The following is a 9,823-nucleotide window of genomic DNA, read 5'->3' on the forward strand; positions in this document are numbered from 1 at the left end:
TCAAATATTTTTGATATCAGGTCGATAAATGCAGTGCTCCTACATTCATCTTGCAGTACCAAACCAATCCTGAACAGTCAGAGGTGGTCACAGCCTTTCAGTGGCACTGCCATGTGGAGCAGAGCTGTGAGATTCAGGCCATGGAGTTTGGTACTTGAGAACTAGCTGATCTAATACAAATATCTTTCTTAATGAAAATATTAAAGATAATCCTTTCCAGACAAATCTAGCACTTTGTCATTGTTTCTACATGATGAGTGAATAGCTGGTCTCAGGATGCTTGATTTACCTGTGGAGATGAATAATGCTCACACAACTGATTGAGTGAGTCTAACTTCTTGCTTTCTCCCTTTTTCTATTTTTTTTACATGCATACACCTCTCTAAATAAAGTTATGACTTTTAAACAGTCACAGAAACAGAACGTTTAAGGTAAAAAATGACAATCTAAGGTATTTATCAAGTTAGGAACCAATAAACTGTGAAAGAGCTAGGCCCTAATGAATTTTTTTTCATTCCAAATAACCCGTGCTCTTGTTCAAGATTTACCATTTGCATATATGTGTACCTGTGTTTCAATACAGTTATTACTCTATACATTACGTGCAGTGATCCATATTGTAATGAAAAATCAGTGTTCTTAATTTGTAAAAAGGAGCTCTACAATAATTTTTATTTTTTGTCGTTATGATTTTAGTAAGAGGACCATCTTCCCTATCATAGTTGGAGGAAAATATGAGTTCCTAGCAATTTTTCTGTGGTATGGAAATATTAGTGTTGAAAAGTGATATAAGAATGTGTTCTAAAGATTTATTTAGTTCATGGAACATTAACAGCCAAATTAGTCTGGATGCAGTAGAAAGGAGTCTTAGAGGTTTTCTTGTCAAATTAGGCAGCTTACCACGTTTCGTTGAACAGCAGAGGAAAGTTGGCTGAGATTTTTTTTATAGCTGAGAAAGTATATTAAAAAATAATATTATATATTTGCTCACAGAATCTTCTTCCAGACGGTTAAATTCCCACTGTTCGTTCAGCAGTTCCCAGACTGGAATGACTAACAGGCCAACCAATTATTCTCACAGGAACATGCATGCTGACTTTGACAACCTGTATTTAAGCCTTGTGAAGCACAGAAGAAGTTACTTTCTGTGTAACTCCAGACAAATGACTTGTCTTTCCTCTTGTGTAGCTGCCTGTCTCCAGGAGGCAGTGAGGGGTGAAGGAAGGGGTAAGAGCTGCCTGGTCCAGCCATCGTAGTGCTGGGTAGAGGATGGGGCAGCAGGACAGGCTGGGCTGTCCCATGCGTCCTGGAGGAAGGCAACATGGGGCAAGTATGTGCACAAAGCCTGGGAACCAGCCATACTTTCTGCAGCCAGCCTCACCTCTCTTCCTTTTGGGAGGTTCCAAAAATTCAGTATTGCAAAAGTATGGCCCATGGTCATTTAACCTGCTTGTGGGGTTAATTTCCAATCAACTAGCGTGGATATTAAGGTGTCACCTTCTGTGTTCCCTCTTTCTTTTCATTTAGAAATCTTTTGCATGGGAAACATGCCAGGTGTTCTGGTTCAGTGCTTTTTTCTCTGCTTTGGAGAGCAGAGCAGAAAAGCGCTACCACGGAGTTAATGAAGTCTGCAGATCAAGTACCTTCTCTGAAATCTCAGATTTTTGCAGTGTAGAGGTACCAGATTAACTAGAGAGTGGAGGGCTCTTTCAGTCTCAGCTGTCTCTCCACGATAAATTTAATTATCCTTAACATTTAAATATTCTACAGCTGCCACTGGATGACCCCTGTAGCTAATCTGGTGTACTTTTTAATGTGGATTGCAAGAGAACAATTAGGTGTAAAAAAATAAGTAGAAAACCTTATTCAAATCTCTCTGTTCCTAGGGACTTAACTCAATGTACATGTTTGTGTATTAGAATTGCATCACAAGGAATAATAATGATTATTATTTTTTTTTTTAATTGGGGAAAAAACCCAGTGATATCCATGTGTGTCAATGTCCTGCGCTTTCTTTATTGCTAAATGTAATCTACACGGTGAAAGTGTCTTTCTTCAAACAAGAAAACTATTGCCTAGGTTTGACATTGCCCTCTAAAAACCAAGGTGGCCACAAGGTGTTCCTTTTGCCTTCAGCTAAGTTCTGCAGTGCATTGTTTCTTATTGTCCAAGACAACATTGTACTAGATTTTTTAAAATTTATTTTTTATTTATTGGCAGTCATGGTTTCTTCCTAACGTAATGAAAACAAATAAGCATTGAAAGAGAGACAATTTACATAACCAATTGCCATGACAGAGACAGCCTAGAAACAGAAAGAAAATACAATTGGTGTAATGCAAAAGCAGAACATCTCACCTGTGGTTCTGAGAATGTGAGGTAGGTTGTGTGCATGAGAAACAACTTTTCTTTTGGTGCATGTGGAAAACTGTTCAGTGCCTCAGTGCTAGTACATTCAGAATGCATTAAATTGGAGAGAAAACAAATACTCAGCATTATGCTTTCTAGCTACATTGATAAATAAAATATTAAAGGAAGATTATGCATCTTAACTCAAATGTAAAAGATATGTTCTGCTAGGGTTTGTGAATAGGAAGAGCTAAGTTTTCAGGTAGCTTCACCTAGTTTGGGGAAATTAGTGCTGAGAGGTGCTGTCTTGTTTTGGATTGGACAAATATTTTTGATTTAGCATCTGGCAAAGCAGCTAACTTAAGCTGCTACTCATACTGTCTTACATTGAAAAACTGGACACAGAAGGAATCTTTAGACCGATACAAAATACCTTTCCTTTCCATGTTTTTCTGTGCTGATACCAGCTGGGACCGAAAGAGCAAGTTTCACATACTGTGTGAGCAGTCAGATTTTGTATAGTTTCCAGCTAACTACAAGAAAAACTTGTGATCTGTGTTACACACGGTCACAGAACTAAGACAAGTATGTGATACTTAAGGTGCTTCAGGGAAAATATATGACTTTTAAGGGTCATAGGGGAAAAACGATTTCACACAAACATCATATATATGCCTTATAATCAGTAATAATGAGTTTTCAATAGGAAGTCTAAAGATGGAAAAGAATTTTTTTTCAAAAAGATGTTTTCGATTCCATATTTTGCCTAATATTTTTTCAGACTGGAGTATCACTCTCAACTTTTCAACTGTGACATTCAAAAAGAATTTATGTCCCAAAGGGCAAAGAAGCTACATTTAATGGTACACATGCAACGATATATACAGTTTTTAGTAGGCCTTGGGTGTTGTGCCATTGAAGATCTCTCCCACACATCCATATAGCTCTTTATTTTAAAGCCAGGCTCTGGTAATATATTCAAGGAAAGACAGGGATCATTAGTGTTTTTAAAAGAATCTTAGCCTTAAAAAATGCATGTCAAAGAAGTGATGCTATTTTACCGCAGAGGAAGAGGCAGCCCCTGAGGTGTTGCCTCATGTCCGAAACTGCTTTACATGTTCAAAGAGCAAGTCCATTACAAGCAGTGATCTCTGAGTAAACAGAACCTTGGTTAAAAATGCAGACCTCCTTAGTTCTGTCAAGGTATGGTCAGTGTAAACAGATCATTACTGAAAGAGTACACTTGCTTGTTAAAACATGTTTGATAGTCAGACTTCACGTTAAAATGCCCTTTTTTTTTCTGCTTGCAGCTGTTGTAATCAGCTAGAAAACTTCTAGCTGATCTGTTGATAGAGACTGGCTTGCTCTTAAGCAACTGTACGATAGGAATAGCTGTAACATTTTTGAGAGATTAGAGAGATTACGACAGTAGAAGGAAAAGAAGAACGTGGAGAAAGGCTGATTTACCTCACAGAAAGATGATGACTGCTCAAAAAAAAAAAAAAAAAAAAAGATACAGTTAATCTTTCCTTTCTATATTCTTTTTGTGAAAGAATGCATATTTTTTTCTTTTCTTTTTTTCTCCTCTCCCTCCCCAAAAGGTACATGTGGGACATTGTCAAGAAAGAACAAATTATTCTAGACGATGGATTTCAAAGTATTGCTTTGAAGGCTGATTGCTCTTTGATAAGGTTTGGTTACTCGTCATGCACACTAATAAAAGGCTCAATGGACACAGAAATGACCATAAGTGAGAATACCCTTGTTTCTCCTGTCTCAGCTCCTCACAGAAATGTGGTAATTTTTAATTGCTAGCATTTTGCTCCAGCTTTAAATACTTCTATGGCTGCTGAAAAGACAGAGCTCTAAGGTGAAAGCTGTGCAGTAATTTGGCACAGCACAAGTAAAAATCTGTTTGAAATGTATGAAACGGTGGGATCAGGAGATGACAGAGAAATGATGCTCAGATGCTGAGAAAATCCAAGCTTAGTGATCGAGCAATATCTCAACATACCGATAAATTTGGAAAAGAATTTAAAAGGAAAATTTTATCCTGTGAATGACAAAGGGAAAAGTCTCACTGATCTGAGCCAGTGTTCCTCTTGGTGCTGGTAAATGAATATAGTCCTTGCAAAGAAGACAGTCAGGGTGATTGTGCTGGGATTTTTTTTAAAATTGCTTATGAATTCTTAGTCAAACACAATTCTTGTAAATCTGGGTGGGTTTTTTTTTCGATGGGAGTATTTTGTTCAGAAAAATGTGGTTTCTGCAAAACTGGTTGAGTTTGTGATAACTTACCTAATCTGTCAAATACAGAAATTAATTTTGCCTGGATAATATCAAAGGGCTTAATTCTTAAGTGTACTTTGCAGGTGTGTAGTACAATATAGCAAGTACACCTATTAATTGTCAGAGTGATAGACTGGAAGGAGATGTTTTCAACTGTCTGAATCATTTTGGCTTGTTTTGTTTCTTGAAAAATCCTGGAAGTTTGATTTCTTGTCTTGATTCAGAACCAAATGGAAAGTTTCAGATTTTCTCACAGAACAAGGAATTTGCTTGTTAAATATACTCTTTGCATTACCTCTACCACTCAGGAAAAGGACCTGATGGCCACGTGTGTGATTGCAGCCATCAGCAGAAGAAAACGGGGGAATGTGGGGAGGAGAAGACCTCCCTGAGCAGATAGTACCCTGCCTGTCTAGGTATAAAACCAGGGCAGCAGTGGCTGTACAATGCTGCCCAAAACACAGAGCTTACTGCAGGAGTGGCACAGGTCAGTCGACTCAATACAGGTGCAGGATGTGATTTTGCACTATGTGAATTTTTCAGTGTGGAGTTCCATTAGGTAAGTTCAGGTTACTAAGGAAGGGAGCTGGGTGTGCCACACCACACACAGATGAAAATGGACACTGAAATGGGGTAAAGATGACCTGTCACCATAGCAGAAGAATAAAGAAACAGCTTTTGAAATTGAAAACAAGTTGAAAACTCATACATGAAAGTACTTTTATACATAGAGCATGTATCGCTAGCACATGAAATTAAAGTTTGTGGCTCAGTGATAGTCCAAAAGAATTATTTATGTAGCTGAATCTGAGTTAGGAGGATGAAAAGCTTGCAACCACCACTTCAGGCATTAAAACCAACCCTAACCTTGCCAGGAGCATAACACAAATTCCAGGTATTTAGGACACATGACGTCCAGCTTTGTTCCAAGCCTCTGCTCAACACAGCAGGGCATTTTGGTAGAGGGAAGGATACCCAGGAATTTTAGGCTGAACTAGTGTCTGATGGGAAGGGAAACTAGTTGTAAGAAGCAGCTTTTCCTTAGGACTGAGAAATGACAATGTTAAAATGGAATCTAAAATAAGAGCTGTTGCTCAGGAAAGGAATAGCTGATGATGTACTTTGGTGTATGTGCCAAGGCATTCTGTATCTGCTGGAGAGTAGAGAAGTGTTATTTTGGGGAAGCAAAGAAAGAAAAGATGAACATTTTCATAAAGTAGATTCTGAAGAATAAAGAAACACTGCAATTTTTGACCAACCAGCTAATTTTAACAACTAATATTTTCTTTCAGTGTTTATATTCTGTGCTACATTTTGATCTATACATAACTTTTAAAAACCTTGTTATCATAAAGCCAGTGCTCTATTATGTGTGAAATGACCTAATTGTGAAAAATAAGAGGTAAACCCCATGTTTTCTGCTTTGGTATCTGCAACAGTGCTGTGACATAGGGATAATTGACAAAATAATCCTGTTTCCAAAAAGCACACAATTTGTCCCCATCTTCCAAATCAATATAAATATTTATCACAAATTAGTCACGTGATTGATTATAATGTAACTGGGAAAATAAACAGTTTCCTCCCTCCTGCTGTGTTTGTATCACGTGCAAACAGCAAGGTGCGTTGCTCAGCATTACTTGACACCATATGTGATGAAGGTATCTCAAGAGGTGAAGCTTTTTAGTTGTGATTGCAAGTAAAATGCTAAGACTGAAACTTTCTCAGAAAGCCTGTAGTTAGATATGAATACATCAAGGAGGTAAAAGATCAAGATATTTTTTCCTGTATGATTTATCATGTTTCCAGGCCTAATTGGAAATTCTGGGGCCCTTGCCCCCTATGCTTCCTAAATGGAAGTTTGATGGCTTTGAGCATGTCCTTGGGGTAGATCAGGACTGTGAGGCAACTGATAATTAGAAAGCTAAGATTTAGCACCAGCTAAAGGGACAAGAAGGTAGCAGAGGGACTGGCATGAAGAGTATGTTGGTATGAGATCGTAAAAGACCTTGTTGCAGCCAGCTAGTTTGGAGAGTGCTGTGACAACTTACTACTACTGACTGCATTTTGTCCCAGACTGTCTCCTGTCAAAGAAAATACTTAGCTGTCTTCAAAAAAGCCGTGACTATTCTTAAAATATTTTGATGTACAAGAAGGGTTTCAGAAAGGCAAGACTAGGAAGAATCATAAAGATGCTCTTTAGTTATTGCTTAGTATGGGCAAGAAACCTGTTGACTGTATTTACTTTCTATTTCTAAAAATGTGAAATTCTGCATCTGCTGGACAATTGGTTGTTCTGTGAAAATACTTGTCTGTGAAGTTGTAATGTACCCGGCAAAACCACTGTTAATTAGCCAAGGAAACGGCAGGACACATTTTAGGGATACACACCTCTCCTCTGTCTTCCCTTTCTTCTAGAAGAATAATTTTGTATGGCCAAAATTGCCCTTTTTCAAAAATGTCTTTATTCAGCTCAAAACCAGCATTCATGTACTGCCCTTTGTAGTAGGTAAGCTGGTATTTCATGCTTTCAGAGCACTTTTTTCCTCAGTCTGGTGACGTTTCTTATCTCTGCTTTGTGTCACAGTGCAAGAAGTGTCCAGGGCAGGGTGGGGAAAAACATGAATGATACGATGCTCAGCAATGGCCTATGGTACCAGCTGAGGAAGGAGGTGCTGCTGGTGTTGCCACAGGTAGCACAACTCTTGCACAGGTATTAGGCTTACCTGGTGTATCATGCCCCCCTTTTCTTGCCAGTCCTGCTCCAACTCCTCTCTTCTTGGCTGAAAAAAGGACTTAGAAATTTTATATGTAGGCATAAAACTGTTATCTGTATATCCATTTTCTTAATTCATTTTAGTAACTCCTATGTATCTCTAAAACTCAGTGATTACCTCCAGCTATATGAATTATACTAAAAATAAAGTGCTTTAGCCTTATGTGAACTGTGACAGTTCTGCCCCATATGTAAGTATATGAGTATAGTGTTCCCTGGCAGCTGTTTCTGGGTATAGAGTTTCTTATCTGACAGGTCCAAGGGAAATTTAGCCACTCTAGTGCACCCTGGAGATATCACCAGCATATGATGTTATAGATCTTAATTGCGTTTATGTTTGTGCAGTTTAAAAATGTTTTGCTGCTGATTATGCCATTACCCAGAGGTACATACAAATTGATTCATCAGTATGGAAGCAATAAAAGGGAGCAATAATAATAGTAATAATAAATGGATCGTATAAAATGTTATGAAAGTAATTGAAATATTTTTCTTGACAAAATGAGACATTTGAGACATTTTATTCATTTAATGAAAAAAATGCATCTAGTGTCTCTGGGATCAGGGGGAGAACAGAAGCCCTTCTCATCCCAGAACATTCAGTTAAGGCCAATGGGATTTATTTGTTTTTATATGGTGGAAACCTTTTTTTTTTCCCACCATATAAAACTCTCTGCAACTTTCATTTTCAACAAACCTTCTGCAACGCAGAAAAGTTCCCATGTGCATTTACAGGGTGCTTTCAGCTGAGCAAGTGATATGAGTTTGAACCTCACATAGTAGGTTTCAGAGCTGCATTTGAACATTGTGTAGAGTGATGTCCCCAAGTTAATGCTGTTATTGCAGTGTTATTTTCACCTGCTTGCAAGCCAAATGGTGGCAGCTGCAACTGCACTTTATTGAAGCCCAAGAGACATGTGGGAGAGCTTTCCAAGTCACAGCTGTCAGGCAAAAGCACGACCTAGGCAAGGGGTTGCTTGAGTTGAGCGCAGGCTCAGCATACACAAAACAAAAATTTGGACATGTGGAAAACTTCAGGAACACGTATACGCCTATAGGTTTCTGTAGTGATTAATGGCAGCTGGGCAAGACATAGAAAGTATGCTGCTGGTGTACAAAATTCTGTTAAATTCTACCTGTTCTTTAAAGAGAAGCAGACCTTTCTCTTCACAGGCTTTGTACTGAAAATAATTGTTCTCTGTGTCACAGAAACCACATTTCTGATTTCACTCTGGTAAATGAATTTTAAACAAAAATAAAACACAGCTAAATCACATAGACCTAATGATAACATCACATCTGCAACTCAAACACCATTAAGATCAGATGACTAATATAGAGCTCTTTGTATGAACTTACAAGCTTAACTCTTTGTATGAGTTCTGGCCAGGAGCACACAAATTGCAAATCCTACCTATTAAAGTACTATTAACTGGTGTCACATGTGCAACATGTTAGATTAGATGCCCTCATACAACCACTGTACAACACGTGTATTACATCTTTGTTCATTTCTTAACCAGTATTGGAAAAGGTAGAAAGGTTTTATAAAGGGATATTTCTTGTTTATATGGCTTAAAAAAAATTGGATTATATCAGGACAAGCATCATGCTGTTCTGTAGGAAGCATTTTGGTCTCATCAAACAGCACAGAGCTTACAAATAAATTGAAATAATAAAACTCTATCTTTTTATAGCCCTTTTCATTTGGAGGGATCCCAAGGTACTTTACAAAATGCATACAATGAATAGAAATTTCTTTCCTGCTGAAGAAATGTAGCAAGCTATTTGATTATTGAGAGCAGTGAAAAGATCTTTTTGTTTAAATGTAAAGTCAGAGAATTTCAGGTAGGTGAATGACCAGGCTTATAACTAGCCCGCCCCTTTGAAGAAAATGCTATGGTTTTGCAAAAAAACAAGCAATAGGATTTCCAGCCAGTCTGATAGTCACCGGAGGTGTCCCCAGAGGGCCAACAGTGGCTCATGACAAGGGAAAGGTATTGGTTTGACTAAGTACGGGGAACCAGGCTGGAGACAGGACTGGACAGCACCCTGGTTAGATAAAAAGGCATGAAAAAGGCTCACGGAGAGGAATTGCTGGCAGCACCTGCAATTCTGAAGCAGGACTTTTATTCAGTTTCTCCTGTCTGACCAGCAAAAGCTGTTTCCAGAAAATATTTAGTCCCTAAGATGGTACTTTGAGGACCTCCTGTTTTACAAAATAACTGTATCTTGTTAAGGCAGTTCAAAGGCTGAAGCACCTACAGAGGTGTTGCTGAAGTGTCATCTTCTGGCCTTCTACCCATAACAAGAAATGCAGCTGAAAGCCTTGGTTTGTACATCTTCCTACTCAAAAAGCTTTGATTCCTATGCTCCATACCAATGAGGATGAGTTTCAGTGCTGGATAT

The sequence above is a fragment of the Falco peregrinus genome, chromosome 3 (assembly GCF_023634155.1).
Source record: "Falco peregrinus isolate bFalPer1 chromosome 3, bFalPer1.pri, whole genome shotgun sequence".
NCBI lineage: Eukaryota > Metazoa > Chordata > Aves > Falconiformes > Falconidae > Falco > Falco peregrinus.